Genomic DNA, 26,673 nt, shown 5'->3' on the forward strand with positions numbered 1-26,673 from the left:
AGGCATTTATTTATTTTGCTTGAAGATGCAGATTTGTTACAAGGATTTTGTTTTTCTTTTCTTTCCAATGGGTATGGGACTAAGGAGAGAAAAAATGCTTATTAATTTTTCAAATAGAAAATTAAATTTTAAATATTTAAGAAGAAATTCACTATCCTTCAAGGTAGCCCAGTTCTATTTTTGATAGCTCTAATAAATAAATAATTGATTTATTTATGAGTAATAATCTGCTTTTTCACCATTTCCACTCACTGCTCTTTGTTCTGTCTTTCAGGGATTGGCTGACCACATTTAACTCCCCTTCCTGATGACCACCCCTTCAGATACAATCATGCCCCCTGTAAGTCTTCTATTCTCTAGGCTGAACATCACCATCTTCTTCTGTGGTCAACCTTTCCTTAATCATCTTGATTACTCTCTTTTACAAACGCTTCTTACTGTGGTCCCCAGAACTGACTACAACACTCCAGATATGTACTAAACATCACAGCATGCTACAAAACTATAATTTCCTTTCTATAAACACCATACTTTGTTAATGGAGCAGAACAAAACACCTCTTACAACATTCACAAGAATAAATGGAAGAGGAATGGGATAAGCATTTATATAGTGCCTACTATGTTCCAGACATTATGCTCAGGGCGTTTTACAAATATCTCATTTTATCCTCACAGCAATCCTGAAAGGTAGGTGTCGTTATTATCCCCATTTTGCAGTTAAGGAAATGGAAGCAAACAGAAGTTAAATTGACTTGCTATGGGTCATATAGTTAGAAAATATCTGAGGATGGATTTGAACTCAGGTTTTCCTAGAGCCAGGTCCAGTGCTCTATTCACAGTGCTATCAGCTGCCTCCGGAGTTAATGGAGTAAATGGGTTAGGACTCCCTAAATATTTGGTCAGAAAAAAAAAAAACTGTGTGCAAGCATATTCTCTCAATTACTCAAATGAGTTTGTGAGCTCACCCATTTGGAAGCTTCCTCCAAGTAGGCACTATATCACTCCATCCATGCTTTCCCATTCATTGCCACACGTATACACATCCTTCCTAGCTGAGGTGGTGAAGTAGATAGAGCACTGGCCAGGAAGTTCTGAGTTCAGATCTAGCCTCAGACATTTGACTGTGTGACCCTAGGTGAGTTACCTCAGTTTCTTCAACTATAAAATAGAGACTATATCTCCCAGGGTTGTTGTAAAGATTAAATGAGATAATATTTGTAAAGCAATCAGCACAGTGCTTAATATATAGCACTCCCTTCCCTCCCTTCTTCCCAAAAGTTTATCACATGGGGTCCACCCAATGGAGAAACAGATCTTCCTCAATTTCTCCTAATATTATTTGGATGGCCATATCTCTGGCCATCTCCCCTGCCTCCCATTGTGACCTCTCAGTCCATCTTCTCTTTCTATCACACAATTATCTGATGACACCCTTTACTCTTAATCTCCTTCAAACTTCCTCAATGGTTATATAGTTCAGGCTGCTCACAATCACCCTGTGCCTTTCCTTTGCCCCTCTGTGTGATGTTCATCTTTACAGAATTCGAAAGGAAGAAGGGAGCGAGCTAGATCACTTTAGGGAAATTGCAAGGAATTTTTACTGACCCCAAGTTTCCCAGAATTAGCTAAGGCCCATCTTTCAATGCCACCATTTTTTTAACATTGCTATAAAGCAGTGAGACCTGGAATACCAATGTCTGCAAAGAACTAAAGATAAGCATGAACAAACAAAAACAAATATATATACATATAAAAATTATACGTTTATATGTAATATAAAAATTATATGTTTATATATATGAAATTAATATAAATATAAAAAAATAAATCAAAACCAAGAACACTTGAGAAGGCTATTTAGACCACAAAACAGGAGTCTTCTGTTTTGCCCTGTCCAGAGTTACTTCTTAGGTGTATGCCTCTTATGTTTGAATTCTTGATATCATTTTTCTCTGTCATTCTAAGAGCTATAAGGAGTTTGGTCATGTTAGTCACTTATGTGTAAACAGTAGGATATGGGAAAGGAAACTGATCCAAACAGAGGAAAAAGGACTATAGCCCTGACTCAACTAAACTGATTTTATACTACTTCAACTCTTTAATACTACAAGTAATCTAATATCCTATTGATGTGAAAACCCCCTCTAATAGGGGAGGTGACAACCCATTACCACTTCTATAAAGTGAAAATATTCTCCCTTAAAAGATATAGAATTGAGTGTATTTTGAATTTGTGGACTTCTACTTCATAATTTGTTTGCTTTCAATTAATACAAGTCAATACACTTAGAAAATTTCAAACAGTTGCATCTTAAAATGATCAATAATGAAATATGGCTATTTGAAACACATAATGGGAATCCATTTTACACTTGAGAAAATGAGACCACTAAACTAGGTAAGCTTGTGGGTCTGTTGAAGCTCTATGATTCATAAGGTCCTTCAGATAACTATTAAGGACTTTTTCAAGAAAATGTTTTATTTATTTTAGTCCAAATTATTTAATTCTATAAAACTTTAAGCTCAATGAGACCAGGCCACAGTAACATGAACTAGGTTAAAAAGCTAGTTGGTAGAATATTATCCAAATTTTATACTCCCTCTAGAATGTACCATAGTGCTTTACACACAGTAGGCATTTCAATGTCTAATGAATCCAATTTAAATAAAATGAGCTTTGGTTGTTGGCTGTTCTTTATACATGTGGAGTTTCCTTTGGCAATACACAAGCTAAATTGTTTTCAATTGTTATTTTTTTAAATAGCCTTGTTTTTTATTCCTACAGAAGATCCAAATGTATAATAAACCACTTCCTAATAAGCACTACTATTTATTTAAGGAATATGGCAAAAAAGAAATTAGCTATAGAGCTGCTAGAAGTAATTATGTTGCCTTCAGACAATTAAGATAATGCTTATGAAGCTGGGAGAGACATCGTGCCTAGGGGAAAGAATGCTGGTGCAGGGAATCAGGAAACTTAAGTTTTAATGCCAACTGCCAACCTAGCTTCTCAACCTTAAAAAAAGTACTAAATTTCTGAGTCTCAGTTTCCTCATTTTTTATTAAATGAGGTGAATTAACTTAATCTCTAAGGTCCTTCCCAGTTCTCAAATTCTCTAATTTATGAAAGGCAGTATCCCGTACTAGATAAGAGAGTCCAGGAGATTTTCACTAAAGTCCTACCTCTGCTATATACTGACTGAACCCGGGCAAGTCAAGCGTCTAACACAACTCTGAGGCAAGCTGAGATGATGCAAAGCTGCATTAGGAGTCCCCTATACCAAGGAAATCCCAGGCCCAGTCCCTATCCCAATTCCTATGACTACCAATGAATTATTAGATTATTTATGACGTAGTCCAAAGACATTTGAACAATGGGAATTTTTTCTAATGACAGAATAGGCCCAGTGCCTCTCCCTATTTCTCACACTGCCACTGAATTATTAGATTCTTTGTTTCAAATATATTTGAACATTCATGAAAAAATTCCTAAGCCTAAATTATCTGTGCTTTTAAAAATCAAACCATTATTTTTTCTTACTGCATATGGAAAATTTTAAATGCACTTTTGCATTTTAATTAACCAAATACTTTACATACACAGTATAAAGGTTTAAAGGTTTTCCTTAAGACAAAGCATCATCTATGTAAAACTTTACATACTAATTTACAAACATGAATGTTCAAATCTCTCCATAAGTGTGAGTTCATTACAACAATGTCATTTATTTCCTATGCTAAGATCTATATAAACATTAAAGACTGGTCCTTATTAAGTCAAGTTTAGAAAATTATCTAATTAACCAAATTTCCAGAATTTTACTTAGAAGACTTCAAAATTGAGAATTGGTCACAATGATTCACAAAATGGCATACTTAGAAAAAAAATTACTCTTTCTATCAGCTCCCAGGGAGGTCCCTGGGCATGTTATTCACTCACCTGGATTCAATTACAGTAAAACTTCACTAGTTCAGTACAATACCTTGAGTATAGAAGGACAAGAAAATGATGGGCTGTGCTGGGAAACAGGCTAAGCTTGGAACCAAGACTGGAGAGACTTCAACTAGGCTTACAGTCAGAAAAGAAGCAGCTGGATCCAAAGCCTTGTTCAAACACTTGTTGTATTGCCTTTGAACAAATCACAAGTCACTTCACTTGCCTGGAACTATTTTATTATCCCTATGATGGAGCTGAATAATGCTTGACCATCATGGAGTTGTTGCAAGGAAAATGTTGATAAACTATAAAAATACTATAGAAATTTAAGTTATCCTAATTGTTGTAATAATAGATAAAGTAGCAGAGAAGTAGGATTGTTGTTATTAAATCTTGAATTATAGATTATATTGTAATAAGTATAATTTTATTATTTTCAGTAATATATGTTAAGTAGAACTGGATTAAGAAAGTACTGCCTTGTAAAAATTTAGAGTTGAAATAATGAATAAAAAGTAATAATAAAGGCAAATATCAGCTTATATTTGCACAGCATTTTACCATTTGCGAACCTTTTACGTGCAATATATTTCTTTTAATCTTTATGACAATCCCAGGAGCTAAGTAGCTACAAGGATAGCTAAGTAACAGTAGAAAGAGGGCAGGACTTAGCTTCAGGAAGACCCAAATTCAAATCCTGCCCCCAGACACTGATCAGCTTTATGAATTTGGACAAGTGACTCAGTATCAGTTCACATCTTAATTGTGAGGACCAAATGAGATAACATACATAACATGTTCTGAAACTTTAAAGTACTACACAAAAGTGAGTTATGACTTTTGTCATCATTACTGTTATTATTAATAGGAAACTCCCTTGGAGGAGTTCCTTCTATCAGTTCAGATTGGCAATTTAAGGGTCATAGGAAGTGGCCTGACCCTGAGAGATTAAGTGATTTGCCCAGGGTTAGTGATTCAGAGGCTGAACATGGACCCAATTCTTTCTGTCCCCTAGACCTGCTTTCTATCAACACTATGCTACATAGTAATGCTTAATTACAGTTTGCTGAATTGAAGACAAAAACGATTCCAAGTAGAAAGAAAAAGGAGCTAGCTAAAGAGACTGACAACTGCAATTTTCCTGAGTACTTTGTCTAGCTATCTCCTTCCCCTCTCATTCTTCGCATTCCCCTAAAGTATATAAACTCCTCAGTGGCAAAAACTATGTCATATGTTATCATTATGATATCTCTTGTGAGAGGCAATGCAGTTTGCTGTTGAACTACATTCTTTTGCAGGCAAATGTTCTCATCTTTATTACCCGGTGAGTATTTTCCCTCCCGTTAAGAGAGATGATTCAAACGATCTGGCTATCTCTATGTGAAATAATCTTCCTGTATTCTCAGTGACTAGCACAGGACCTCCTTGCACGTGGGAGGTACTTCATAAATCTTTATTGAATGAGGACACTAAGACCTAGTGATGGTTAGTGATTTACTCAAGGCCTTACAGCCAATCCACTATCAAACTACAGCCTCTGGAAAGGCAAACAAAGTCTCACTGAAATTTTGTCTCCCCCAGAGGCATTAGCACTGTGTGTTCTACAAATAGTTAGAATGTAATAAATCTCTATTCCTGTTCCTATTTTTTTTTAATATTCTGACTCCAAGTCCAGGTTACTCCCCTTTCCCCTACAGGACCCCCCCTCCCCCAGGATATAATGTTGCCTCCCATAAGTAAAAAAAAAAAAGAATAAGTTAGTATCAACATATCAAGTGTGATATCAATAATCCTTACCTAAACCTTGCTACGTAGGTTAAGCTAATTTTTTCCCTACAAAGAAAGGAAGCTGTCTCTTCCAACTGACTGGTTTAATATAATAAGGTTTCAGCAACTGGTACAGGTCTCTAGTTGTCAAAAAACAGCTATGTACAGAGTGTTGGGCTTGGAGCCTGAATTCAAATCCAGCCTCAGACATGTATTATCTGTGTCAGCCTGGACACATCACCTGACCTCTTTTTGCCTCAGTTTCCTCAACTATGAAACGGGGATAATAAAAAGCACCCATCTCCCAGGGTTGTTGTGAGGATCAAAAGAGCTATCTGTGAAGTGCTCCGCACTGTCTGGCATACAGTAGGTGCTCAATAAATGCTTCTCCCACCCTTCTTCCCAGAAAGTCAGTCCACTAGGCATTCAGGGACACTCACCACACCCTACTGTTCTGATGAGGTTTCTACATGGAGACAAGGAGGGGAGGGCATGCATGCCTGCCTGAACCTTTTCTGTGTCTTGACTATTCTTTTTATGCCACAACTGGACAAACTTTTTGGCCTACAACAATAAACAGCTGTTTCTAAAGTATTACAGGATTTTTAAAATAAATTATTTTAATTTTAAACATTCTCCTACAATTTTGTTCCCATCAACAACAAGCTTAACAAATCCTTCCATCATTAAAAATGCAAAGAGAAACATCAGTCCCTGCCAACTCATCACAAATTGTGAATTAGCCTGAATTAATAAGGTTTTGCTTTAAATGGAAGTGACACACAAATCAACTTTTCTATCTCTTGACATATTGGTTAGTTGAGTCTTACAAAATACCATTAGTGAGATGTGTCACACTGAATTCTATCAACTTAAATGTGAGAAAGATTTAATCTTCACTCCCTTCCTGCCATCCTGCTCTGTGGCTAATGGCTCCACAGCCGTCTCCAAGTCAACTTTGATTCTTTCCTGTTCTTTCACTCTGTGAATCAAAGGAATACTCAAAATATGGCCATTTCTTTCCATACAGCTTTGATTTCTATCTTTTCCTCAGTCTAAGGGCTTTATATTTTTATGAGGATAACACTTCCAATGTCAGTTGCCTTTTCTTCTATTTCCAAATCAAAATTTCATCTTCATCTGATTTGTTCCTAAATGCCAACAAGAAACAGGTCAGAAAGAGGAGTTCAAGTGTTGCTATCTACTGGTGGAACATTTATGACATTTGTTTTACTGTGACCTGAATAAAAAACAACATAAAAAGGAAAGAGACTAAACTTCTATTCCCAGCTGCACTACCCTAATATTTACTTGTGATACTATTGTAGACATACACACCTCTGAATTTGAATCATTGCCGATGAACTGATACAAATTTGGCTTTATTGCCATTACACCATTAAATGTTACTGCCTAATTAGGGTTTTGTAAATCTTAGGAATATATACAGACACACACCTGTACTCTATGGAAGTCCTCCTCTGATGTCCCCTCACAGCATCGAGGTGCAATTAAATTCTAATAGCTGGAAGGGCAGGTAGGTGGCATAGTGAAAGAGCACTGGACCTAAAGGAAGGAAGATTGATCTCCCAAAGTTCAGCTCTGGCCTCAGACACTTACTAACTCTGTGACCTTGGGCAAGTCACTTAACCTTGTCTGCCTCAGTTCCCCATCTGGAAAATGAGCTAGAGAAGGAAACGGCAAACCACTCCAGCAGTATGGCCAAGAAAACCCCAAATGGGGTCATGGAGAGTTGGACATGCCTGGAGAATGACCAAACAACAACAAAAATAGCAGAAAGCACATTTTAGCTAGTTCTAAAAAGCTGAAAAGAATGCTGGTACAGAACAGGAGATAGACCACGTATCTAGCTAAGTCAAGAGAAGTTCATGACTAGAAAGTTGACTACTACGTAATTTTTTTGGAGGGTAGTTACAGTAATTTATGAAGAACAGATGATAAGGTATAGAGAGCCTAGGGTCTGCAATATTAAAGGGAGCACCCAAACTGGTGAAGCTATAGGTTAAAGCCATGTATTGTGTGTGTAATGACTTTTTTAAAGTTTGCATTATTTAAAACTTGGATTTTCAAACTTTTTAAAGTTCACAAAGGCACAAAAGCATTTTAAATAGGTTAACATGTTCAGATTTATACTTTGTATTATTTAAAGTTTGAATTTTCAAAGCACAAATTCTGAACACCTTAATCTGTTTTAAAATGCTAAAAAGCCAACCTTGAAGTTGCAAATGACAGTCCTTGCATCAAGGCACAGTGGAAAGAGCCAATTTGGAGAGGCCCTGGTTCTGAATCCCAGTTTTGTCACTGACTAACTGTGTCACCATGGGGGCATCACTTAACCTTTGTGGGGTCCCTGTCTCCTCCTCTACAAAAAAAGGAGGTTAGATTGATGGTCTTCTAAGGGCTCTGCCAGCTTTAACTAACTCCATGATTCTCTAATACTTTCAGAAGTTTGCTCATTCATAAGAAAAGTCCAATGGATAGGGAATTATTTGGAAGGGAAAAAATGTAGCCTCCTTATCAATACTGATAAAGGGGAATGGAAATATGTGAGTATTCATCATGCATACAGTAGAACTCCTTGAAGGAGTAGAAAAGCTCCAGTTTTTCTATAATCCTAACAGACAGTAAAAAAAAAGGGGGGGGGGACTAACACAGAAAAACAACGCAGAAGAATTTATTGATATGAGTAAATTTTATTTTAAGATAAGACAAGTCAACATTTATTAAGTACCTACTATGTTCCAAGTACTGTGCTAAGTACTGGGGATACCAAGAAAAAAAAAACAATAACAAAAGTCCTTGCTCTCAAGGATATCACAATTTAATGGGAAAGATAACATGAAAACAACTATGTAGAAAGAAAACACATACCAAATAATTTGGAGATAATGAACAGCAAGAAGGCACTTAGTATTAAGGGGGATGGGAAAAGACTTCTTGCACAAAGCAGTGAGATTTAAAGTCAAGGAAGTTAAGAGGCAGAGATGAGGGGAGAATTCCAGGCATGGGGGCAACCAGTGAAACAGCCCAGAGTTGGGAGATGAAGTGTTGTGGGAGAGGAACAATGAAGAGGCCAGTGTTACAAATGGGTAGTAAAGGAGAAAGGAAGGAGGGGAGGGACAGATAGGGGAGGAGAGTGGAGGAATGGGGAGAGGAAAAGGGGAGGGGGAAAGGAAAAAGGAAAGGAAATTTCATTTGAAAAGTCAAATATTTGGCTAAAAGTCCAGGGTCATAAAGCTACTAAGTATTTGAGGCCAGATTTGAGCTCAGGTCTTCCTCACACTAGGCACAGAGCTCTCATCATCACTGCTACACCAACTAGCTGTTTACACATGCCAAGTGTAGCACATAGATTCTGTATCCCTCCCTTTCATTATTAAACAAAACCAAACCAAACAAAAACAATTATCAAGTAACAAGACAGAAAAATAAAAATTTCTATTTCTCTCTGAAGGAACTAGTTTCTCACAGAAGTCAATGAAATAAGCCAGCACAATGAAGAGTTGAGCTCTCCTTGAAACGACTCCAAGTGAAGTTATCTGCAATGATTCTGTGCAGCTCAGACAACTACAAGTGCCCCATAGTTCCTATCAAGAGGCTCAGAGAGTTGTCAATGAAGAGTTACCAAAAATCACTGTGGTTTCACAGAACTATTATGATTTTCCCCAGGGAACATACAAGACAGACAAGCCAGAGAAGAACATATTTTGGTTTCTGAATCAGCAGAAGTTAGTTCATGAAGGCTTCGTGTCCCCACACTGTTACATAATTCCAATAGTTCCAACTTCCACCAGTTAAGGCAACTCACATCGAAGTATTTCAGATGTATACTAATGTGGTGCCTATTTAATCCCATGTCAAAATTCTTTCCTTTGCATGCATGGCCACATCCATTTGAAAACAACCCCAAGACCACACCACTCACAAGGAAGAACAAGTTAGCTGTATTTCTCAGTGGCCTCATTAATTTTAACATACTGGAAGGAAAGTGAGCTCAGGTTAATTCTCTTTATGAGAATAACGAACTAACCTATTTTGATCTCCAACTCATTTCAAAAGTTTCAGTCATAAAAACTATTTTAGCAAATTGGTAGAAGGAAAATACTAAATTAACAAACTTTATTAAGTAAACAAAGTATTGACAAACAAGAAAAAATTCATTTTTGAAAAGTCAAATATTTGGCTAAAATCCTCTTCCTTGAAGGCCCTTAGTACCATGATTGTGCTATTAACTTTTTTTAAGCTTTCAGAGGTCCAATAAATACTAAAATATTCATAACGGCATTTTTGTGGTACTATAGAAAGTAACTAGGAACAACATGAGTACTCAAAAGGAAACTATCTTTCCCCCTAAGTTCCCTCTCCCTCTCCCCTACACTTCCCTTTTCTAACAGGGGTGCCATCATGTTTCATTCCCACTCTTCCAAATTTGCAATCTAGGTAGGCATCATCCTCAACTTTTCGTTCTCGTTAATGTACCACCATACCCCCTCCCCTACCACCTGTCCCCCACATACCCACCCACCTACCTCCATCCCCACCATAAGCACCAAGTTGCTAAGTCTTGTCCATCTTAGCTCCCCAGAATCTCTTCCACCCATTCTTTTCTTTGTGCTTATCCCACAACCACCTTAGTTTAGGTCCTCCTGAATGGTGCCCCTGAATCCAGTTTCTTACCGCTCTAATCCAGTCTCTAATTTGATTCAACAGGTGCCAAGACAATATTCTCAAAGCAAAAGACTGATCATGTCACTACTCTTTTCAAGAAGCTTTAGTTGTTCCCTAGTTCCTGTAAGACAAAATCCAAACTCTTCTGTTTGCAATTTAAAACCCTTTAAAGGGGCAGCTAGGTGGCACAGTGAACAGAGCACTGGCTCTGGAGTCAGGAGGACCTGAGTTCAAATCCAGCCTCAGACATTTAACACTTACTAGCTGTGTGACCTTGGGCAAGTCACTTAACCCCAATTGCCTTGCCTTCCCACTCCACAAAAGGAAAAAAAATACAAAAAAAAGTTTTTGGGGCAGCTAGGTGGTGCAGTGAATAGAGCATTGGCCCTGGAGTCAGGAGGACCTGAGTTCAAATTTGACCTCAGACACTTGACACAAAAACTAACCGTGTGACCTTGGGCAAGTCACTTAACCCCAATTGCCCTCCCCAAAAAAAACCTTTAAAATCTGACTCTAGCCTATCCAGGCTGTGACACATTACTTCCCTTCAAACCTCTGCTACAGCCCAGTCGGCCTGCTTGCTGTTTCCCACCTATAGCCTCCATGTCCTTCCCCATGCCTGAAACACTCTGTCTTGAACTCCTCTCCTACACCACCAAATCCTCCCCTCCCCCCCCACAAACTAAGTCTGCAATTCAGCTCACTTCAAGGCTCAGCTCAGGTGTTAGGTCCTTTAAAATCACTCTCCATTGTTTCTCCAAAATTACTTTGTATGATTTTGCATGTATGTTGTATTCACTTATCTCTAAACATGTTGTCATATATTCCATCATTCCAACAGGATGTAAGCTTCTTGGAGACAGGGACTATATCTCACTGTCCCTTCAAGTTTTTGCAGATCTACCTATATTTCTCCTCCCTTGTAAAAAAAACTGTCTCAACTTTGTCACCTTTGTCAACTTCTTTTCCTTTTCCTTCTTGAACCTTTACCATCTGACTTCTACACTCGTAAAACAACTAAAAACACTCACTCCCACAGTTACTAGTGATCTCTTAATAGCCAAATGTGATGGTCTTTTCTCCATTCTCATCTTGACATCTCTAATACATTCAACACCATTGTCTATTCTTTTTCCTGGATACTCCCTCCTCTCTGGGTTTTCATGACACTGCTCTCTCTTTGTTGTCTTCCTATCTGCATGACAGCTCCTTCTCTGTCTCCTTTGCTGGATCATGATCTATATCATGCTCACTAATTTTGTGTGTACCCTAAGGTTCTAGCTTGGGTCCCCTTTACTCCTCTTCATACACTCTCTTGATGACCTCATCAGCTCCCATAGGTTTAATTATCAGAACTTTGATGACGACTACCAGATATATTTATGCAGTCCCAGTTTCTTTCTTGAATATCAGTCTTGCAACACCAATTGCTTATTAGACATCATCCTATAAGAATCTCAAACTCAACAAATCCAAAAGAGACCTGATTCTTTTCATCACCCACCCCAAACCAACTGCTCTTCCAAACTTCCCTTTTTCTGTTAAGCGCACCATCATCATTTCAGTCACCTACATTCACAACTTTGATGTTATCTTCAACTCTTAACTCTCCCTCACCCCACATATTCAAATCAGTTCTCTCACATGACCCTCTTTCTAATTACATAGTCACCCCAATAATTCAGGCTCTCACCTCTAACCTAGATTATTATCATGGCCCCCCTAATTTGTTTCCCCTCCTCAAGTCTCACGAAGTGTCAAACTGATTTTCATTAAGTACAGATCTGACCATGTGATCCCCTTACTCAATCAACTCCAATGATCCCCTATGGCCTCTAAGAGTAAATATAAACCCCTCTCCAGCATTTAAAGTCCTTTAAAACCTAGCCCCAATCTAACTTTCCAATCTTATTGCCCATTATTCTCCTTTACACATATTACAATTGAATCTGTAGTTCTTCATACACTATATCCCTCTCCCATCTCTGTGTTTTCCATTAGCTGCTCTCCATACCTGTAAGGCACTTCCTCTCAATCTTCCTCCCTTTTAGAATCCTTAGTCACCTTCCATGGCTGATTTCAAGTATCACCTCCCGTTGTTGTTCAGTCTTTCCAGTCCCGACTCTTTGTGATCTCAACTAGCATTTTCTTGGCAAAGATACTGGAGTGGTTTGTCATTTCTTTTTCCAGCTCATTTTACAGAGGAGCAAACTGAGGCAAACATAGTTAAGTGACTTGCCCAGGGTCACACAGCTAGTAAGTGTCCGAGGCTGCATTTGAACTCACGAAGACAAGTCTTCCTGATTCCAAGTCCAGTGCTCTATCCACTGTGCTACCTTGCTGCCCATCACCTTCTACATGAAGTCTTTTGTGATAACCCTCAATGCTAGTACCTTTTCCCCCAAATCATCTTGCTCTTTTTTTGCACAGACCCACCTTTCTCTTTAAGGGCAAGGATCTTTTCACTTTGGTCTTTGTATTCATAGCACCTAGCACTGTACGTAACATGGAACAGGTCCTTAAAAATGCTTGCTAAATTACTCAGGTGGTGAATGGCTGCCCAAACTGGCATATGTCTGTAATAAAACAGTACTGTTGAGTGGGAGGTTATAAATATAAGGGATTCAAGGGAACACGGCAAGATTGATAATGAAGTGATACAGAGTAAAATATACAGAATCAGAACAACAATATGCACAATGATAAACACAGTATCAATGAAAATCTGATTACTTAAAGGAAGCTCAATGGTAAGTAAATGAAAGGCAAAAGAGATCCCAGAGAACTGATAATTAAACATAGCTCTCTCCTCTTGGCAGGAGGCAAGGAACTCCAGAGGCAAAATGTTGCCTACGTGTGAGACGTAGCCACTCTAACAGTTGTTTTTGCTTAACTGTTTCTTACGAGAAAAGGCCACATTCTAGAGTTGAGAGGGAGTGATGACTGATGTAAAAACAAAAGGCATCAATAAAATTATTTTTTTAAAAGGTGGTTAGCTATTTTAGTCCTTCTATAATCTAAAATTGTCAACACAAATTAATAAGTGATCAGCTGCATCAGAACTGGGCAGATTTCCAAAAATCTAAATGACTTCTACTAGATTATAATTTGTGTTTTTATTTGAAAGTCCTGGAAAAGCTTAACTTTGACCAATTTATGAAAATAGAGGTAATCTAAATAAGAACCTCTTAGTCTCAGGTAGTTCCAAAAAAAATCTTAATGTTAAGGTTTCTTAAGGTACTGATAAAAATTATTATAAACAATTCCAGTCACTTTCCTAAAACCTAAAGCAATGATTTGATTTATTGGAAAGCTGGAAGAAACATGCCTGAAAAATCTGATCACTCATTAAAAATTGTCATCTGACCTCATGAAAATACAATACAAACTGAAGGACAGATCCCATTACTCAATCTACAGACTTCATAAACTGAAACAAAGCCACTAAATTCAAACTGGATTGGATTTCTGGGGAGGAGCTGGCCCCATACCAGAACATACTGGATCCAAGTTAAGAAATACATTACAAATCCCCAGTGAGGAACTGTCCGGAGACAGTGGCCTAGGTCTGACAGTCTAGCACTGTGTGGGCAGACTAAAGAATGAACAAAGAGTTTTTGCAACTTTTAAGTGTCATTATCAGCTCAGGGGGATAAAAACTATTCCAAATGTGTGAAGGGGCTGCCCACTTCCTTCTTTTTTTCCCTTCAAATAAGCACTGAAATACCCAAACCCATACAGTGTGTTTAGCTCCTTTTAGGGGAACAAATTTAGGGGAAAAAAAATGTATCTACCAAGATACTGAATTATTTGACAATATGATTCAGTCTAACATATCTCTGCCACGAAGCATGACAATACATCTGATGGCATTTGTTAGAGAACATAGGTCAAATCCTATTTTATTAGACTCTCAAAGACAATCTAAATATTTCAGTTACATTGCATTTTGTTGCAGTACATGTTACATAAAATAAGCAGGTCATCAATTGGTGATAGGAAAGCTTTCTAAATACAATAACTTTTGCTAGCTATTATGATGCTTATATGCTAGGAGGCACAGTGTAGAGTGCTGGGCCTGGAATAAGAAGGACCTGAGTTCAAATTTGACCTAAGACACTTATTAGTTGTGTGTGACCCTGGGCAAATGACTTACCCCTGTTTGCCTCAGTTTCCCCAGATGTCAAATAAGCTAGAGAAGCATATGGCAAACCACTCCAGTAACTCTGTCAAGAAAACCCCAAAGTCGGGGCGGCTAGGTGGCACAGTGAATAGAGCACCAGCCCTGGAGTCAGGAGGACCTGAGTTCAAATCCAGCCTCAGATACTTAACCCAAAAACTAGCATTGTGACCTTGGGCAAGACACAACCCCAAATCGCCTTCCAAAAAGCAAAAAAAAAAAAAAACCAAACTCAAAGTGGTCACAAAGAGTCGTATATGACTGAAAAACGACTTAACAATGACACTCATGACAAGATTCGGTCTGTGCCTAATAAGAAGTTTCCAAGCTAAACCAAAAGGTATGACAAAATAGACTCCTTCTGATAAAATTGACAAACTCTTTTATAATTATCAGTCCTCCACATATTCACACCATTATTATACTGAGAGACTATGTGATTCAATAGGACAAGTCATGGAACCAAAGTCAGGAATTCTAAATTTAAAGCCTGAAATTAATTCCAACCAGCTATATGACCCCAGGCATATGCCTCAGTTTCTTCTCAAAGGGTTGTAAGACAAGTGCTTTGTCAATTTTAAAATGCTAACTAAATAAGTCTGATGTTAACATCTATAAGAATTTATTGTGGCTTTTTAAATGCCGCCATATAGCTACACAAATTATTAGAAAGTGTATGGTTATTCATTTTAAACCAAATGCATAATTTGGAGCTTTTTATCCTGCAGTTAAAAAAAAAAAGATAACATACCTAGCCTTAAATAAATATAAAAAAGCAATTAAATTTTCATTGACAACTAACTGAACCTTTCATCTTAGCAGAAAGTAAGCTCCTCAAGGGTAGACTGACTCCTCTTTGTCTTTATATCCCAGAAGCTAGCAAAGCAACTAGTACCAAGCAGACCGTTAATAAATGCTCACTGAACTGAATTTTTGAAAATATACCTATAGCAACATGTCAGTTACTCCTTGAGTCACTTCCCCTTGTTTTATCAATTCATTCTTGTCTTTGCATACATATTTCCCTTTGGCATTCTGCAGTTTCCATTACATTGCATTACAACCTCCACAACTGCAGGCCTAAATATTGATTTCTATAATGAATAACATGAAGGTTGTAGTGAAAATTTATTTCATCCAACACTTATTAAGTATCTATGTGCAAAACACTGTGCTAGGTCCTGAGTATACAAAGGCAAAATGACAAATAGAGCCTTAGGTAAAAGTCTCAGGAAGCTAGTTAGTGTAATGGGAAGACTGATGGCTGTGGAGTAAGAAAGACCTGAGTTCAGATCATACCTCAAACACTTACTAGCTGCATGACCCTGGGCAAGTCATTTAAACTCTGTCTGCATCAGTTTTCTCATCTATAAAATGGAGATAATAATAGCACCAATATCCTAAGGTTATTGTGGGATAATATTTGTAAAGTGTGCCACATGTTAATTATTACAGTGCAATTTTAAGCATTACTGCAGTAATAATACCAATATAGCACTAAGACTTTTGGGACACCCTGCAATCCCTGTCCTCAAGACACTTAAGTTTAATTTTGGGACACAAACAAAGAAATGAATAAATACAAAATAATTTGAGGCACATTTGAACACTAACAATTATAAAAATATGAAAGGATTTCCTACAGGAGGTAGTATCCCACAGAACTGGGCCTTGAAGGAATCTAGGAATTCTAAGAGGCAGAAGTGAGGAGGGAGAACATTCCAGGCATGGGAGTGGGACAGGGAGGGGAGGCTGTACACAAGCAGGGAAAGAGAAGAAGGAAAATAGAAGAGTAACTGTCAAATTCTGGGAAATCATATATTAGCCTATTTGGCTTGAAAGTAGTGTGTGTATGAAGAAGAATAATGTAGAATAAATCAGAACATCACACCTTTAAAACACTTAAATCAAAATTCCTAAATTTTAGAGCAGTATTTTTTTCAACCCAATCTGTATTTTCATTAATATAAGGAACTCCTGGTGTAGAAAATTCCCTCGATGAACATAAATATACGGTAACTTTTCTGTCATTTATGGTATTAGAGAGATACCTAAGGCACTGAGAAATGAAGTGATTTGACTTGGATCACTTGGATTTGACCACATGTCAGAGGCAAGAAATGATCCCAGATCTTCTACCACTATCCCAGATGATCTCCCTCTAAAGCAATCCTTAGCTCCCAGTTATTCACACAGAATATCTCAACATCATGTCTGCTACTATGCTATCTTGAAGAAGGTTAAATTCTTATTTAAGAAATAAGACTTTAAGGCATTTTGCTTTATTAATAAATTTTACCTACACAAAGTCATGCATTCAACAAATATTCATATTCTTACTAAGTTGTTTAGGCACCTACATACTGCGCTAGGAAGCAAACTTCTTGTTTGGAAAGCATATTTGCAAGGAAACAGTTAATTAAAGAGGTACATTGAATGCTGGGATATATCACATTGGACAGCTACACATGAAACACCTTTTGTATAATCCAAAATGTGTCATTTTGCTGTATACCTAATAGCTAGAGATGAATTGAGAAGCACAATGGAAGTCCAAATACACTTGTGTGCAAGTGCACACATGTATGTGTGTGTGTGCGTACCTTCAAATTCTGGCCTCTTTCAAAACAAGATCTCAATAAGCATTCTTTCATTCAAAAGATGCAGGAATGACCCCCATCTGAGAGAATATTAACTGATAGATGGGATATGGAAGAAGCCATAGAGATTTATCTCTTCCAGATAGAAAAACAGATGAAGTTGCAGATGAAGAAACTGAGGCCTAGGAGATATTAAATTACTTGCCCAAGTACACATCAGCAGTATAGCCAAGTTTAAATCCAAGTCTCCTGACTTCAATTTCATGGCTTTCTACCTTTATTTATTTTTACCTTGCATTGCTCTTTCCAAAACCGGTTCACAGCATCCAGGAATACAATTAACTCATGTCCAGTGTGATTGAAACTGGAAAGAATCAAGTCTCAAAAAGCAAAGGTCTGAAAATTAAACACCAAGAGTTTCTATCTTTCTTAATTCAGGCATTTTCAATAGATCTGGAGTAAAAACTCCAGCAGGAACTCCTGGGAAGGGATGGACATAATGCACCCAAAATAAGAATGTGTGGATACTATATGATCTGCACCATTGGAGAGACCACCTACATCACTGAGATAACAAATCCAACCTATGAGTGACTAGGACAAATCATCTGGGTTTATTTCCAAAACCAGAACTGAAGTCAGTGGGTCTACCCTTAATACTCTAGGCACTAGTCAATCACTGCCCAAAAGTACCCCAGTCCTGAACTTCTCATTCTTGCTACAGGAGCTATTCACTACTCTTCTAGGTAGCCTCACACTGGCAAACTTTGACCTCTTCATTACATTTGGTGTCCAAAGACTCCCCAGTACAAGTCTTATTATCCAAGAGATTCAAAAGATAAGAGTTTCGTGGCAGAAAAGCAAATGGTTTTAGAAACACGACAAAACATGTTGCTAAAAGAAGAAAAGTATTACTTTAAAGATAAAATATCTTTTAAAAAGAAACATGCAAGGACATACTAAATTGTTCCATTTGTTTTTCCTCATGTAGGAAAGAGAATCTAGGGGCTGCTGGGTGGCACAGTGAATAGAGCATCTGCCCTGGAGTCAGGAGGACCTGAGTTCAAATCCGACCTCAGACAAAACATAAAAACTAGCTGTGTGATCTTGGGTAAGTCACTTAACCCCAAGTGCCCCTCAAAAAAAGGGGGGGGGGAAGAGAATCTAAATGTTAAAAAGTAATTCTCCAGACTAGTTCAGCAACAGACATTGCTATTCCAGGCCAACCTGAACTAGTCACATCATAAGTGGGGTTGTTGAATTTAACTGAACCATAAGAACAGGACCCACAGAGTGATTTGGAAGGTTTCCTTTTTTAAAACTTTAGACCACTGTTTAGACTGTACTTGAAATGAAATTAGAGACAAGCAGAATTCTTTCTCCCTCCCACTTTAAAATAATGAAGTCAGTAGCAATGGGGTGAGGATATAAGGAGGGAATAGTAAGAGGAAAGAAATGGTCTCTAATAAGAAAATTTGGTGCCAACAATCCTGTTTTAATTGTGAATAATAGTCTTATCACAACATTCAGATGCCTTAATGATTACAAGTGTCACCAGGCTGCTACTGCCTGAGGCTACTGGAACCCAAGCTCAAAGAGAGCTCCAGCTGGGTAGCATTTACTGCAGGGATACACAAGTGCTGCTGCTTCTTTTAAATCTGGTGAAATTTTCACTTTTAAAAACCATGCAAGAAAACAAAGCATGTCTTACCAAGTGAAACTTCAGTTTTTCTTAAAGATAAACTACTAAAGCAACATTTTTGTTTACTCTGAAATCCTTACAATTAGCCCTCAGTTGGTGGAAGAAGGTATTCTCTCCTTTATGAAACAATTCTTGTAAGTTTAAATCCATTTAGAACTCATCTTATCACAGATTTCACACAGACTTGACACTTCAAGCCCCCAGGAACTTTTCCGACCTTCCAGGATTATTTAGAAAAGCAAGCAGCACAGAGCTTTTCTGCATCTGAATGTAATTTCTCTCCCTCTCCCCCTTTTCTCTTTCTCCCCACCCTTTTCAGTCTCTGTCTCTCTCTCTCTCTCTCTGTCTCTCTCTCTCTCTGTCTCTCTCTCTCTCTGTCTCTCTCTCTCTCTCTCTCTCTCTCTCTCTCTCTCTCTCTCTCTCTTCCATCTCTTCCCCCTCCCTCCTTCCTGGAAGCTCTTTACTATTCCGGGCTGCAGAAGAACTTTTTTTTAGAGGAATGACGATCTAAAGTTAAGTCTATGGAATCCTTTTACTCTCCGGCCCAAGTCAGTTGTAGTAAAGGAGGAATATTTCCATTTGACAACAAACTTCTCTTTTATGTCAACTGCTAACACTTTCACAGCTCCCCCCATCTACCCACCCACCGAACCTCTCTCTCACTGCTCGGATCCCCCCAGCTGATTAGGAAGAATGGAAGTAAAGCACTCTTATAATAGAACTTTACAAAGAAGTCTGTACGTGGTATTCAGGGGAAACCCCACTTCAGAGCGGTTTTAGGAAGTGCTGACTCTCGCCGGGCTCAGGCTAAGTATAGAAAGGCTGACTGACCCTGCCTCCTGGGGTGCTCCAAAGGGGTGGCCGGCCCCCGGTCCAAGGACTGACGAGGGAGACAGCACCTCACTCCTCGCTCCCCACGACCCGCAGCCTGGGACCAGCAATTCCGCACACCGAGTCCAAAGGAGAAAGATGGAAGGAAAGATAAATGATCGCAACAAAGGAGAAAAAGAAAGAAGGGGGAAAGTGCTGCTTCGTAAAGCCCTGTAGAGAGTTGGGACTCTCCTATCCGGCGACCCAACTCCCCGAAGGTGGGGCAGCAACTGGAGATGTACTCGGAGAGAGCGGCCAAGTGCGCGAGGCAGCAGGCTGGGGTTGGAGGCACTCCAGCGCCGGAGCTCGGTGGGCAGGTGAGGCAAGCTGAAGTCAGACTATGTCTGGCTCCCACGCCCTCGGGCCTCTCCCACGACTGCCCCGCGAACTGGGCACACGGGGGATGGGGGGTTGGGGGGACGGGACGGCGCTCTTTGTCTGAAATCTCCCGGGGTGAGAGGGTGGGCTCCTTACCTTGGCTCGCCCCTCCTCGCAGCCTCCAGCCCAGACGCAGCAAGAGCTCCGGGAGCTCGCCCTCGGGGCGCCTTCTCTCCACTTCCTTCGGTCCCAGGTCTCCGAAAGGCTCCTAGAGGCCGAGGAAGCGGCGGGGGAAGTTTGCGCCCTCACTTTGTTCCAAGACCGCGCTCCGCGTCGTGGCTGCCGCGGTGGCGGCGGTGCTGAGACGCCCTCCTCCCAGCCGAGCCCTCCCCTGCCCCTCCTTCCGCACACTCCCCCCTCCTCGCTCCACCAGCCCAGCCCCAGCGGCCAGTCCCCGCCCCGCTGGGCTGGCGGGCTGCACCCCCGGGAGCGAACGCACCCCGGGACCCCGGCAACCTGAGGCTCGAGGCAGGCGGAGTCCGTGAAGTAGGGAGCCTGCTACGTGCTCCTGCTGGGCAATCCAGCCCGGCGGTCTGCCTCAAGAGCCCCCTCCACCTGAAACGATGGTTTACTTCCAGACGGCACAGGCGTATGGAAAAAACACATCCAAAGGCACTCTCGACGCCTGGAACGATTTGCTTTCAAAGAGGAAGACGAAAAAACGAGGCCAAATACTGGCAATTTTTTTTGCCAACTTCCAGACAAAAAAAAGTTTAATTTACAAAAAGCACTGCCAGAAAAAGTGGCTGTCAACTTACAGAGCACGTCCCCAAGCATCTCAAACCAGTTGATACCCAAAAGGACTAGAAGCGGAAGAGGCAGTAAGAGACCTATCCCTTCTTCTGCTCCCATCACTATATTTCCATAGTCTAGAAAGAAAGGGGTGGGCAGTGCAAACAAATGGGTGCATATCATTCTATCAGGGGAACCAGGCCAGAGAAGCCATTTGACCTGCCCCTCAAACTGAAGGTGGCCCTCAAATTGAGCAGGTGAGAACTTTAGCCCTCTGCATAATAGCATTTTGAGGTTTTCATTGCAACAAAAAAAAAAAAGTTTTCCCCCTTCAATGGTTGATGCGTTTGCAAAGTAGAAAGATGCAAAGATATTTGTTTTTAAAAACAAATTCTGTCTCACTTTTGTTGCGACTTTAGTGTTTGTATATGCATTATGCAATAACTGTTATTATGCTTAAGTGATTTAAAAGCTAAAATCAACCAAGTCCCCCTCAGAATGTCTGAAAAACCTTACCATTGTCCTTGTTCTTTCTTCTAAAGACAAGTCCTTTAAAAAGTTTCATAGAAAGGCAAGCACAAAAAGAAAAGTCACAGATAAAAATAAATGAGAATCCTTTCAAAATTAGCACATAATCATAATAGCACCATATGGATTCAATTATCATGGCAGCTGATTCCCAAATCTACATATCCAGTCCTCACTACTCTCTGAAAAGTCAGGCCCAAATGGTAAAGAGCTTACAGGACCTCTCCACCTTAAACTTTAGGTGTCAAAAACAAGACATTATCTGTGGCCCTAAGCTTCCCTCTACTACTAACTCTCCTATTTCCGTTGAGCACACCATTATCCTTCCATTCTCCAAAGTTCACAACCTCAGAGACATCTTCCCTCTTCCCTCCCCACCAGATCTAATCAATTGTCATCTTAGTTATTCAACCTCTACCAACCCTTGAATCTGTATCCTCTCTACCCTTAGGGCCACCACACTAGTTCAGACCCTCTATTTCATCTAAGCAGGATTATTAGCATTCTAATTTTAATAACCAGGCTCTAATTCTCTTCTCTTTCCAATCGCTCTTTCTGCACATCTGCTAAAATATAAGTCTAACCATCTCATTCACCTGCTCAAGAAAGTTCCATGTCTCCTTATTGTTTCTACAATAAAAACCTTCACAATTTGACTCCTTTATCTTTCCAGGCTTATGTCACATTAATGTTTTTCATGTACTGTACATTCCAATCAAATTGTTCCACTTGCTATTCCCAATACAGAGTATTCTTTATCTAAGACTCTGGCCTTTGCACAAACTGTTCTACAGGAGTAGAAAGGTCTCCCTCCTCCCTTCAGCCTCTTGGAATTCTTAAATCCTTTCCAGATGCACTACAGAAGCCTTGCCCTCCATGAAACCTTCCTAATAAAAGGCAAACTTTTTGAGGGCAGAGACTTCTCATTTTTGTCTCTGCAACCTCAATGCTAAGCTGAGTGCTGGAACATAGGAAAGGCTTAAAAAATGTTTGTTGAATTGAGTCAAACAACTCATTCCTATAACATGTAAAGGTTGACAGCAATTTCCTGATAATAGCATAATCCTAAAACTGTTGAGCAATTCTACCTTCTCAGGCTCTTTTTTTTTATATTCTGTCATCCCTTTATTAGCTATCCCCTCAGTTTTGTGTCATTTGCAAATTTTATACAAATGTCATCTATACTTTCATCCAAATCAGCAATACAAAAAAAAAATTAAAATACGGTACCAGAAATCTGTCAAAGTTGACCTTGAGTCATTAATGACTAGCCTTTGATTTAGAGACAACTAGATAGAAAAATAGATGGAGTGCTATGCTTGGAGTTAGGAAGTGTGTTCCAATTCTCCCACAAAGGGTGCCCATCAATTGGGAAAAGGTTGGTCAAATTATGTTATATAAATGTCATGCAATACTTTGTTGTTGCTGTTGTTCAGTTATTTCAGTCATGTTTGACTCTTCATGACCCCATTTTGGGGTTTTCTTGGCAAAGCTACTGGAGCGGTTTGCCATTTTCTTCTCCAGCTCATTTTACAGATGAGGAAACTGAGGCAATAGGAGTTAAGAAACTTGCCCAGGGTCACACTGCTAATAAGTGTCTGAAGTCACCTTTGAACTCCAGAAGATGAGTCTTCCTGACTCCAGGCCCAGTGCTATATCCACTGTACCATCTAGCTGTCCCAATGCAATACTATTGAGCTGTAAGAAATGGTAAAGCAAATGGTCTCTCAAAGAACTCTGTGCAGACTTGTATGAACTGATGCAGAGTGAAGTGAATAAACCCCGGAGAATGATTTATAAAATGACAATAATATTGTAAAGACAAACAACTCTGAAAGACATGGTAGTTGTGATCAGCATAATTACCAAAGGACTAATGACAGAATATGTTACTCTTTTTCCCTAATACTACCATTCTATTACAGGTAGAACATGTTAGAGGCAGGATTTGAACTTAGATCTGACTCCAGAGACAATGTTCTTTCTGTTTTTGCCACACAACCTTTCCATTTTAGTCCCTGACCCTAGGGTCTCTCTTTGACTGGAGAGGGTAGAGGTAGACCTTGGACAGCTTCTCTTAGGTCCTCCAGTATTTCTAGAAACTCATCACTCTGAATGATGAAACCAACTCTAATTTGTACCTTCTCAGATCATTTCCCACCTGGCTTCAGGACTTCATTATGCCAAGCCACCTAGGTACCCTTATCCCCTTACACATTGACTCCCCCAAACTTTTCAATTTCAGCTAAGTGGCATGGTGAATAGAGTGCCAGGCCTGGAGTTATAAAGACTACTTCCTGAGTTCAGACACTTACTAACTGTATGACCTTGGGCAAGTCAGTTAACCCAGTTTACCACTGTTTCCTCATCTATAAAATGAACTAGAGAAGGAAATGGCAAACCACTCCAGTATCTCTGTCAAGAAAATCTAAAAAGAAGTCACTAAGAGTTGGACATAACTGAAAAATGATTAAACAACAACAAACTTCTCCCTTTAGATTGTAAACTCCATGAGGAGAGGGACTTTCTGTGTACCCTAAGCACATAGCACAGTTCCTGGAACATAGTAAGACTTTGATTCTGACTGTCTCTGCCTCCTATCCAAGTTAGACTCTGCCACAGGCATTGGTCCCTACACCAAGCAGTCCAGTGACAGAGCCCCAATAGTAATACTAATCATCCATTCAGCTTAATTCCTTTTTCCAAGGAGTTCAAATCAAGTTTTACAGCCTGCTAGTAGAAAAGAACCAGGATTCTAGCAATTGTTAATTACACTAAGTCCATTTCTCCCTCTTTTTTTTAATGGGCATATTTGCAGTCTCCCACCCATTGCCTAAGGGGATAGTTAATGGGGAAAAAAGAATTCATGCAATCAAGCCAAGCTTTCCTCTCTGTTCTCAGTTTTGGCAAGAAATTCTGCCAAGGGATTAAAGTAAATTGCCAAGAGTTAGTAGAGGTTTCCCAAGAGGGTTCTCTGCTAGTAGGGCTCTATCTCCCTGAAGGATTTCTTGCCAACCTTTTGTGGATTCTCTTTTTTCTTGGTTTACTTCACTGTCTTTTTCAGCTATTTGAGAAGGGGCAAATTTTCTTAGTATTGTTTGGTGTACAAGACAAAGCAACCTCCAGGGTTATTGATAACTGAGGCTCAGCCCTCCTCAGAAACATAATCTAGGGAAGTCACTCTCCTTGCTGCTGATTCAGCAGCAAACACTGGTGTATGTTTGCCTTAATCAAATAAGGGGGTGGCTGGGGAGGGGGCAGGGTGGAGAATTAATAAATCCTCTCTATTTGTTTCTCTTTGAAACCGAATTTTCTGGTCATACACACCATACATACCCAGATATTGTTAATAGCCAGCTCTATTATTTTCCAAGAACTGGAAACAATATAGGTGAGCATCATTTAGAGAATGACTGAATAAATTGTGGTATGTGAATTTAATGGCATGATGCTATGCCATAAGAAATATGAAGAAATCAGAGGAAGCATGGGAAGATTTATGCAAACTGAGGCTGAGTGAAATAAGCAAAACCAAGAAAACAATATGGGTATCTAGGTAAGGTATGGGATAGAGGACTGAATTTGGAGTCAGAAAGTTACCCAGTCATTTCACTCATATCCAACTTTTTGTGATCCTGTTTGGGGTTTACTTGGCAAAGATACAAAAACAGTTTGCCATTTCCTCCTCCAGCTCGTTTTACTTATGAAGCAACTAATGCAAACAGGGTTAAGTGACCTGTCTGCTCAAGGTCATACAGCTAATAAGTGTCTGAGGTCACATTTGAACTCAGGTCTTCCTGACTCCAAGCCCAGTGCTCTATCCACTGTGCCAGGTAGTCAGGAAAAGTAGAGGTAAAATCCCTCCCCAGATGCTTACTTTGTCTGATGTGATCCTAGACAAATCACTTAATTTCTTTATGCCTCAGTTTCATTGTTTGTAAAAATAAGAATAATAATAGCTTACATTATAAGATCAAATGAGATGACATGTAAAATACTTTGCAAACCTTAAAGTGCTATGGATACCATGTCTTCCAGAATGAAAATCAGGACACAGTCCTAGAAAGGATATTTGTTTTGCAAAACATCCCTAAGAGGATACTCTCTCTCTCTCTCTCTCTCTCTCTCTCTCTCTCTCTCTCTCTCTCTCTCTCTCTCTCTCTCTTTCTCTCTCTTTCTTTCTCTCTCTGTTTCTGTCTCTCTGTCTCTCCCTCCCTTTCTGTCTCTTTTTCTCTTCCTCTCTCCATAGATCAGTGCAGGATAATCCATGATATGTGGTTGAAAGTAGGCAGAGGCTCAAACTGTTTTCAGTTCGTATTAGGAGCCTCAAGGATGTCACCTTTTTATTACTTATATCCAAAGATAGGAGTCAAACCTTTCAAACCATTTCTATGAAGATTATTAGTGTTACATCACTTATGCTTTTAATCATTTAACATTTGTTAAGTTCTCTTAAATTATGTCTCTGGCAAGTAGAAGTTTTTTTTATTTGTTTTAATCTGTTTAACTGCTAGTGATAATCATGGTAATGATGATAATAATAGTTCACAGTTCTATAGAGCTAGAGAGTCTACTAGGAAACTAAGTGATGTAATGAAAAGAGGCAGGAAGACCTGAGTTTAAATTTGGCCTCAGACACTTACTAGCTGGGTGACCCTGGACAAATCAATGAACACTGTTTGCCTCAGTTTCCTTATCTGTCAAATAAACTAGAGAAGGAGATGGCAAAAAAAATTCTAGTATCTTTGTCAAGAAAACCCCAAATGGGATCATGAAGAATTGTACCCAACCAAAACAACTGAACAAGATAGTTAACAAAGTTCTTTCTTCATATGCAAATATTATGCTTCCCATTATACAGAGTAGGATAATTAGGCACAGAAAAGTTAAAAGATTTTCCCAAAGTCATGAACCAAGTAAATGCCAGGACCCAAATTCAGTTCTGCTGAATTCAAGTTCATTGATCTTTCCACTGCACCAGCTAGTAAGCCAAATACTACATGGAAGCCACATATCGACAGTCCTTGACTTCATATAATACCCAAGGCATGAGGTAGTAAATCCTTCTTCCAGGACTAGGAAAAGTATCTTTAAGCTACCCACTTGTATTATTTCTATTGGACTAATGACTATAAGAAGGGGTTATGCCAATTTTTGGATTCATTGATATTTGTGGTCTTGAAGATATTTTACCACATGCTTAAATTTGTGAAAAAGTTTAGGAGGTTTCTGCAGGCATCTTTGAGAGTGCTAGACTGTTTTCATTCTAAATTGATTTTCAGGAGTCT

The 26,673-nt window shown here is 39.2% G+C and overlaps 1 protein-coding gene across 8 annotated transcripts in view; it reads right to left on the minus strand.

Moving 5' to 3' along the window:
• TIAM2 (TIAM Rac1 associated GEF 2) overlaps positions 1 to 20,506 on the minus strand; it is a 310,489-nt gene extending 289,983 nt beyond the window's left edge. For 4 of the 8 annotated variants that reach the window (XM_069069617.1, XM_069069612.1, XM_069069613.1 and 1 more), the window contains exon 1: positions 20,222 to 20,505. The gene's annotated coding sequence lies outside the window, so the exon portion shown is untranslated. Of the gene's footprint in view, positions 1 to 20,221 lie in introns of all 8 variants that reach the window. The other 4 variants (XM_069069619.1, XM_069069618.1, XM_069069611.1 and 1 more) reach the window with 2 other exon arrangements.
• Between the last annotated feature and the right edge of the window lie 6,167 nt (positions 20,507 to 26,673).

Source organism: Petaurus breviceps, unplaced genomic scaffold (genome assembly GCF_028583685.1).
Source record: "Petaurus breviceps papuanus isolate PSGF00001 unplaced genomic scaffold, PetGlider_PUasm1.0 90784, whole genome shotgun sequence".
Classification (NCBI taxonomy): domain Eukaryota; kingdom Metazoa; phylum Chordata; class Mammalia; order Diprotodontia; family Petauridae; genus Petaurus; species Petaurus breviceps.